Source organism: Rattus norvegicus, chromosome 8, assembly GCF_021556685.1.
Source record: "Rattus norvegicus strain SHRSP/BbbUtx chromosome 8, alternate assembly SHRSP_T2T, whole genome shotgun sequence".
Taxonomy (NCBI): Eukaryota; Metazoa; Chordata; class Mammalia; order Rodentia; family Muridae; genus Rattus; species Rattus norvegicus.
This window is the reverse complement of record NC_141541.1, coordinates 56,118,514-56,127,832: the sequence shown is the minus strand read 5'-3', so window position 1 is coordinate 56,127,832 and position 9,319 is coordinate 56,118,514. Positions and strand designations below refer to the sequence as shown.

Here is a 9,319-nt window from a genome sequence, read left to right as displayed (position 1 = left end):
CTGTGCGTGTGTGTACACACTGCAGTGACAAGGGCCTGAGGGACATTGCAATGGCTGAGTTATGTCATTCCAGTCAGAGGAAGTGCCTTGGCTTGCTCCTGCAGGCTGCCACCCCGCCATGGCGGTTCAGAGGACCGAGGAGGTTTTACAATTGGCAGGTGCCTCAACTTAGCTCACAGCTCCTGGGAACTGGCTATCAGAGGGGGAGCTCAAACTTTCTACCAGCCCTCTTCTTGCATTGCTAGTACAGGAGAGCTGTCCAAGGCTCCAATACTGAACCCCTTGGCTGCGGACCAAGGCTGCTGCCATTTGGCTGGTCCATCAGCCTTTCAAACCTCGTGATCCTTCCCTAGTGCTAATGGCATTCAACACAAAAACACTGCCCTGACAAATGGAGTCCAGCTCTGCTGGCCTCCCAGGCTCAGAGCGCCAGTCAAATCCATCTCCAACACTTCCTGCTTACAAAGCAGCCTCGGGCCACTTCCTCTAAAAATGCTTAGGACTCTGGCCAGAGAGAAAACTGTCCACTTCTCTGCTTACCAGTCTCCTTAATGGGTGTAGGGTGTGTAAGGCAGAGGGTAGGTAGTGTTTGATCATTTGTGTTGCTCTAATACAGAACCTGACACTGGGTCACTTATAAAGGATAAAAAAATTGCTTCCATACTTCTGTAGGCTGAAAGCCCCAGATCAAGGTTCTGGCAGGAGCAATGTCTGTCTCTCTACTTCCAAGATGGTGCCAGCTGCTGCAGGCTCCAAAATGGACAAACGCTACATCTGTCCCCTTGGTGGAAGAGTTGGCAGGCAGTGAACGCACTCTCTCAAGCCTTTTTCCGTGGTCCCTGACTCTCCTCACAAGTGCGCCACACTTATGACGTGATCACGTCCTTCCAGGACTCATCTTTTAACACTATCACAATGGTGATCAAGTCTAGGTCGTAAATCATAGCATATATTCAGCGCAGGGACCAAGAAACACATTTCCACTGTAAATTCATAGGTATTCTATAAAGATGAGGATAACCATGATGGAGAGATCACTGTGGAAGCAGAAGGAATTTATCACAGGAGTGCGGGATCTGAACTTCCCGCTCTGCTCCAAGAACCTGGGCTCAGCGCTCTGCCTCCAACTGGGGCAGCCACCTGCCTCGGGGATCTTTGTTTTCCACATGTTTGAGACTGCTCTCCCCTTCCTAGTTAACTACTACCCATGTTAATGACAAGAGAGCCCAGCCAACACATACTTACCTGTGAATCAACCTGCAGAAGCTTGAAGCTCTGACCTAGCAAAAATAGCCACCCCTGTGTGGAATATCACCACGCCCGGACACACCCTTTTTGATTTACACGCACAGCTCTATCTTCACCACGACCCCATAGTCCTCTGGGCAGGCACGGGAGCTATGCATCCCATTTCTCTTCTCACGGAGTACCAGGCATAGCACCCAGGAGTGAGTGCCCATACCACTTACAAATAAACGATGAACGGAGAGTAAATGCTCTGCACTTCCGCATAGACGCTCCTGCCTGTGCTACAGCTTCAGCCGTGTAATAACCATGGTGTGATGTGAGTCCGGCGTCTTACCTGCTTCTCTCTTCCTGCATGAGGAGGGACCCTGAGCATCCCCCTTGTTGTGCTTTCACTTTCAACTCTCAGACAATGTGGTAGACTCTCCCTGAGCTGTTGCATGGTATGCTAAACGCCAACTGCCATCCATCAGGACTGATCCGGGATCTCTGAGAAGAAACCTATCTATCATGCCCGTGTTGAGTCTCAACCGCTGCCCTATTGTTCAAACACGAAGTCTTATTCCCATCACACACTGACCCATGGAGATGAAGGGGGGGTCATTCCTTTGCTCCTTCTCTTACCTACCCTGGTCACACGGGATGAGACGGCTCATGGTAATCCCTCCTTCACGTCTCATAGCCAGACATCTCTCTTCCACGAGATATACCCAATCAGAAGAGGAAGGTGTGTGGGTGAGAGCAGGCGGGGAGCCGGGATCCCTGACTCAGCAAGCTGTGCCCCTGTGTTCACCGTGCTGGAGGGGTTCTCTGCCGCAGCTATCGCACGGCTCAGGGAGAGGGGAAAAAAAACCCGCATCAGCCATTTCTCATAACAAGAAAGAGACCAATTTCCAAGATGCCGGCTGATTTCCATATCCCTCCTCCCCCCTCCTCTCTGAAACACGATGTAATCTCTCCCCTGCAATATAATAAATATTTCACTTTCAAATCCCGATTCATTAAAAGAAGCCCAGGAGGGAGAAATAATAAGGTGTCGCTTTACAGCCCAAATAAAACCGCGAAAGATATATTCTATAATTTATACTTCTGACTTTGGGTTGAGATAATTCATATATCATTTTCAGTTAGGGGCCCAAAATGGTGCTGCATCAGCAGATTGGCTGAAAAATAACTTTCTGTATTATGTTATGCCTTTCAGTAACATGCCCTGGTTATCATACATCAACACTGGGTTGACTTCAGGTGTCCCAGCGGCTCCTCCTGAGTCATTCTCTTCCCTACGCAGTGTGTCTTGCTCTCCGCAGTACAGATGGAGGCCCTCGGCTGAATGTGCATACATTCTCCAAGGCACAGAGGCAGAGCTCCAACTGGAGTCGGCTGGACGGGAGACATTTTTCTTACCATTATTACTACAACCTTCTCATTCCTCACCTCTAAGGATCAGAGCGCTAAATTGACCTCAGTGGGAGACACGCTGCCTGGCATCTTTCCAGCTGAGGTGTAGCACTTTATAGCCGGGGAGTTTTAAAAGACGAAAACAAGACAACTGTAAAAGAGGCAGCGGGCATTTTTGAGCAAGTTATTAATTTCCCTGAGCTCGAGACTTGGAAATTAAAAAAAAATGGAGTTGATAAGAATAATAATAGCAAACCAAACAGACTTTAGTGCATTATCTGAGGCAGAAGTCATAAACTGCGGTGAGCATTTAATGCACGTTTATGACAGACACACGCCAGGCACCGGGATGCTTGGAAACTGGTTTATCTTATTAACTCTCGTGCAGCCCCCACCTCAGTTGCTCCATGGAATTGAGGCCACAAGAGCTGTGAAATTTGTGCGGGACGGTGAAGAATGCACTTCTACTTTGTTTGTATGACAAAGCATTTTCCTAAACTTCTCATCTGACCCTGACAGTAACATAGAAGGGAAACGGGACTGGAAATCAGTTATGGAAGAATGACATGCAATGTTGTTTACTCCTGAGGTTTTGACCGTGAACTTGATTACTCCACTAGCCTTTGAGTCCACATATCTGGTGAATGCCCACAGTCTTTGGCATCCTTCAGGTCAAGTGGGGAAGTGTCACACCGTCTCTGCCAGTGACCTTCCTACCCGGCAGATCCTGTACTCCATATGTTTGACTTCCCATCACTGTGGCAAGTGCCTGAGAGAAGCAAGCAAGGAGAGAAAAACTTTCTTCGTTTCAGCCCATCGTCTCAGAGGCTTCAGTCTATCACCTTCGAGAAGCTGAGATAGACTAGAGAAGCTGACAACATAGTAGCCAAGAGAGAGAACACACGAAAGGGACAGGGCAGGACATCTTCCTCAAGGCACTGTGCCCACTGACCTTCTTCCTCCAGCTAGGTCATATCACCTCAAGTTGTTAGCAACTCACTAGGCTTCAACACATATCCCATGAGTTATAGTGACCTCCGTCCGTACAGCTTGATATTTTCCCAATATTTTCTTCTGAAATTTGAATATAAATATCTCACATACAGACCATAGCATTCCCCTTGTCCTAGAAGGTTCCTTCCATATTGAGGCCAACCTTCTGTCCCATCTGACAACCAGACACTAGACAGAATCGAACCCCCATTACCAGGAGCGGTCTCAAAACACAGCAGGCTGTGGGGTTTCCATAGCAGTAGAGGCTTCATGCTGACACTGCCCTGACAAAGGTCTTCTGAGGAACACTCATTTTTCGTCTCACTTGTACTTCCCCATTCCTGGTTACTAAGTGGAGACCCAGAGAGAAATGTGACCTAGGTCTCCACAGGTCAGATAATATGCCCAGGTCCTGGCCTCCTGAGCTCCTGGCCTAACATTCTGTCCACTGTGAAACAAAACCTCCCAGCCGGTTCCAGAATAATGTTCTCTGACATCCCAGCAGTCCAGTATGTGACAATAAGCTAGCAGCAGGAGTCACAACAGTAAGAAATGTGGGTGGAGGTTACTAAGTACCTGGCATTTGATGTGATGTAGTCGCTGTTGATGGCTACAAGCAAGCCTATAGTGGGTTAACAACCTTATTAGCCCCATTTTACAGTATAAAATCTATAAAAGCAAGTCAACGAAAACAAACCTTTTGGTGGTACATCCACAGAGTGAGAGATTACTCACCAACAAAAGCCAATGAGCGGAGCTCTGAAGATGGCTCCGTCCGTCAGTGAAGTGCTTCCCTCACAAACATGACAATAGGAGTTTAAATCTCCAGCACCCACATAAAAGGCAGCATAGTTTGTAGACCTATGATCCTAGTTCTGGGGAAGCAGAGCTAGGAGGATTCCTGTTTAACTGTCTGATCTGGCTAAACAGCGACCTCTGGGTTCAATGCAAGATCTTATCTCAATAACTAAGATAAAGAGAGGTTGGTGGAGGAAGATGCCCAACATTGGCCTTTAGCTTTATCATGCGCACAGACACAGACACACACACACACACTCACACACACACACACACACACACACAGAGAGAGAGAGAGAGAGAGAGAGAGAGAGAGAGAGAGAGAGAGAGAGTCAATGAGCCATCAAGACATGAGCAGAGGGAGGAAACCCTAACAGCATATTACTAGGTAATGGGAGCCACTGTGGCAAGGTTACAGGCTGTTTGATTTCACCTCGTTCTGTAAACTGTGGGGCTGGTTGTGAGAGGTTAGGGGCTGTGTGAAGAGGCATCACACAGAGAACTTTCAGGGTGTGAAATTATCTCGTGTGATGTTGTAATCGTGAACACATCACCTCACACATTTGGGTGCTGATGTTCATAGGCTGCACGCCCCAAGAGTGACCCGTAAGACCAGCTTTGAGAGATGATGATATGTTGATACCCGCTCATCAGTTACATCAGATGCCCCCATTCTGGTCTGGGTGCTAATAGTGTAGGGGAGGTCTTGAGTGTGGGGCACAGAAGGTATCATAGAAACCGTCTGTGGTTTCTTCTTAACTTTGCCATGACTCCAAAACTCCTTGAAAAAAGCACAGTTGAATGTAAAAGACCTAACAATAAAACACAGATGCAAAGAAAAATTAAGGAAAGTAAACAAAAACCTGGCATTCAGAATAAAAAGCAAGAGGGAAATTTCGTTAGGGAAAGAGAAAGGGGTGGGAGGAGGGCATGGGGGAGGAAAGAGAGAAGAGAGGAAGAGGAGGAGGGGGAAAGAGATAAAATGGAAGGAAGAAGAGGAAGAACAGGAAAAGGGGAAGAAAGAAAGGAGGAAGGAAAGGGGAGAGAGGGAAAAAAAGGGAGAGATGAGAGGAGGAGGAGAGGAGGGAGGAGGCAGAGGAGGGGAGGGAGAGGAGGGGGAGGAGAGAGACCAGAGGGAGGAGAGGGAGGAGAGGAACACAAAGAGGGAAGATAATATGAAGACACAGGAAGTTGCACACTGCTTAATGAAAGAAGCCAATCTGAACAGCCGCACACTGAGTGATCCCGGCTCTGTGACATTCTGGAAGAGGCAAAACCATAGCAACAATAAAAACATGAGCAGTTGCCATGGCTGCGGGAGAGGGAGGGAGACAGGAAGGGATGCACAGGAGCACAGAAGAAATTTAGGGTGGCAGAAGGACTGTATAATGCCACGGCACTCAACGTGTGTCAGAATCTGGAAAGGTCAGAACACACGTTCACTGTGAACTCTAGGTAACACAGGCTAACCACAGCCACTCACCAACTCTGACAGCAAAGCCATACCAAAGAAAGGCCTCAAGTGAGGAAGCTGTGGACCGCAGGGACCGACACAGCAGCGCTCTCTTCTCTCCCACAGTCCTTCTGTAACTGAAGACTACCCTTTAAAACTAACTGTGATAAGCTCTATAGGAACCATGGTCAGTAAATGGGTAAGCAATATTGAAATCTAGACTTGGGTAGTTCCTAAGCACACACTCTGGAATCTTAAATCAAGAGACTCTATGGTCTTTAATTCCGGTTCTGCATCTGAGTTCCAGTTTCCCATCCTAAAAGGAATGTGAAAACCACCTTTCTGTCAAAACCTTGCTCAGAAATGGCTCACTGAAGAATGGGGGGGGGGGGAATCTTTGTAAACTGAAGTCATTCCCCACCCTCCCCCCAATCCAGGACAAGACCAGGAACACACTGAGTTCCTAACCACTGGTCCGTGAAAAGGGCCAGCTTTCTGAGAGTCAATTACGGATACAATTTACAAAGCGTGCCTGGAAGAAGCTGTGAAAGACTCTGTCCCTGCTGTCCTGGAGCAGCCTCTTCTCAATCAGTCTCCAAGGACAGAGAAATGGTGGCTCTGAAAATCTCTTGGAACACAGAAGGTGTATGTGGAAACACATATGCATATATAGAGATAGATAAATTAATTATTATATAAACAGATAAATAAATAAATAATTCTCTCCTATAATTTTCTTCTTTTTCTCTAGAAGATGGAGGCTTCTCTCCCCCAGGACTCCAGACCTCAGAGAACATGAAGGGCGTTAAAAGATATCATTTGTCTTTGAAGAAAATAAGATTTTTTTGGTGAAATTTCAAACACTTAGAAAACACCATATGAAGCATCAGGTTTGAGGGGCAGAGAACAATAGCCTGGAAAGGCAGTAGGAAGGGACATGAATGAGATGTGTGTGTGTGTGTGTGTGTGTGTGTGTGTGTGTGTGTGTGTGTGTGTGTGTGTGTGCATGCTCGCTTGTGCACGTATGTAGGTATATGTGTATATATGTATAAGTATATATACACATATAGTATACATATATGTGTATATATGTATGTATACACAGAGAGAGAGAGAGAGAGAGAGAGAGAGATTTGAGCTCTCATTTATCATCAGAACAATTTCTTTGTTAATAAAATGACCTTGTGTAAACAGCTCCACTCCTCTCAGCTCTCTTGTCCTTACGAAAGGGACACCCACTGATCGATCACAGCCACAGGAGTTGCTGAATCAGGGTGAGCTGCCACCATTGAAAGAATTATATATGACTGAGCACAGGCTCTGGATTGGGACAGGTGGTGTTACAGAAGGGAGGCTTCTCAAATCAGCTCCTTTGAGGACAATGCAGTGAACTTGATCCTAAGGTAGCCCCACCCCGGAGACCCCTGACACAGGCTTGAGTGTAGCTTCAAGGACTTGCTTTTCCTAGGACCTAAAAGAGCCTGAACAAGTGACTTTGGAAACAGAGTTCTATCTCGGGTAGGGTCCCTTGTCTCAGGTCTGTGATGTTAACACAGTCACCAGGCAGCCAGCCACTGAGCCTCTCCAGCTCTTCTGGGAACTTTACATGACACTACTATGGTCAGCACATCAGGATTCCTGGTCTAGGTCTCCATTCAGCCACCATGTACTATCAAATCCAGGGAAACGGGAAAGACCTCTCCCGTGTCTCCACTCTGAGACGGAAGACTGGAGGAAGCCCGGTGCCCACTTTAGTGGTAGACTGGACTGGAGCTGGGAAACAGGGGAGTCTACTGGTGTCCATCTGGGACACAGACTTGCGTAGTAGGGGACCATGTCTTTACCTCTCTGAAGGCTATAGGGTATAAAGCTGCCAATCTGCAAGGTGCCATCTGGCTCTAAGAGTTCCAGTTCTGTGTGGGACTCCTCTTAATTAAACACACAGATATTAAAGCAATTTTTTAACTAACAGGGCGAGCAGCTGGAGTGGAAAATCACCTCCCATTCATGTGGCTCTCTACTGCCTTCCCGGGCTATTGTTCTCTGCCCCCCAAACTTGACGCTTCATATGGCGTTTTCTAGTGTTTGAAATTTTACAAAAAGATCTTATTTTCTTCAAAGACAAAAGATATCTTTTAACCCCCCCCCCCCTTTCATGTTCTCTGAGGTCTGGAGTCCTGGGAGAAAGAAGCCTCCATCTTCTAGAAAAAAGAAGGAAATTATAGGAGAGAATAAACCCGCCATCACCCTGCTCCCCTCCCAGTAGAAGTATCCTTCCCGATTGCCAGCCAGTCCTCTAAGGCCTGGAATTAACCCCATTATGTTGCATATCAGCCAGCCACAGATAACACACAATGAAAGTAGAGAGCCTTTTGATTTGCTGATACAATTTGGTGAAAAAAAAATTTTTTTCTTTTCATCAGAATCGCTCTTATGTTTTGTTCCCTCTCTTTAAGGGCCGCTGCTCTCTGCCAGGCCGTCACCGACTTTTTTACTGAGGTGGTGGTTTTGAAAAGGCTCAAGTCTCCCTCACTACCTACCTCAGGACTATCTGCATTTTAACAGGGAACTCTGAAAGGTGAAAAGAGACTTCAGTGGCAAAGGAATAAATCCCTAATGGAAGAGTTTCAGATATCGGGAGGGACTACTTTATGATTGGGGACACCTCCCTACCTGGATGCATCTTCCCCATCCGCACCATGCTCAGGCCCTGCCTTCACTGCCCAACTGCGGGACTTTGGGACTTTGGAAAGACAGGTCCGTCCCGCCCCCTCTTACCCCCCAACCCCCCCTAATTGTGCACCATTCCTCAGCAACCTGTGTCACAACAAGAAGGATCTGGGTCACACCTGAAGCAGGCCCTCTGGGGAAATAGTGCCTTCTTAAAGCCAATAGCCAGCTCTCCAGCCTCCGCAAGCTCATTTATATGGAGACAGGCTTTAGTTAGGGTCAACCACTTCAGACGTATTTATTCTTATACACAGCAATAAAGCAAGTAGCATATTTTCTTCAACCAGTAACAAGAGAGACTGGCTTATTTCAGTGCACCATGCGGGGATCAGACAGGGGGCTGTGATGGAGACGACTGCTCTCCTTTTAGCTCTCTTTGCAGCTGACGTGATTCTAAACTTAAAAGACCCTATAGTATCTACTAAAAACTCTTAGATCTAATAAACACGGTTAATATTGCAGAATACAAAAATAGGTGGTTAAAAAAAAAAACCCAGTAGCTTTTATATATACACCAATAATGTATTTCAAGGGGAAGAAATTAGGACAAATATCCCATTTTCCATAGCTTTTTTAAAAAAAATTAAGCACCTAGGAATACACGTAGCCAAAGGGGGGAAAAGTCCCCAGCAATGAAAATGTCAACCCCCATTTAAAAAGGGGGGTTAAGATGATATTAGGAGCCGGAAAGACCTCCTGTGC

The 9,319-nt window shown here is 46.7% G+C and overlaps 1 long non-coding RNA gene across 1 annotated transcript; it reads left to right on the top strand.

Moving 5' to 3' along the window:
* Nucleotides 1-5,739: 5,739 nt before the first annotated feature.
* On the top strand, nucleotides 5,740-6,611 carry LOC134480045 (uncharacterized). The gene is made up of 2 exons (XR_015628199.1): nucleotides 5,740-6,086; nucleotides 6,325-6,611. It is a non-coding gene; the product is annotated as an uncharacterized LOC134480045 (long non-coding RNA).
* Nucleotides 6,612-9,319: the final 2,708 nt, after the last annotated feature.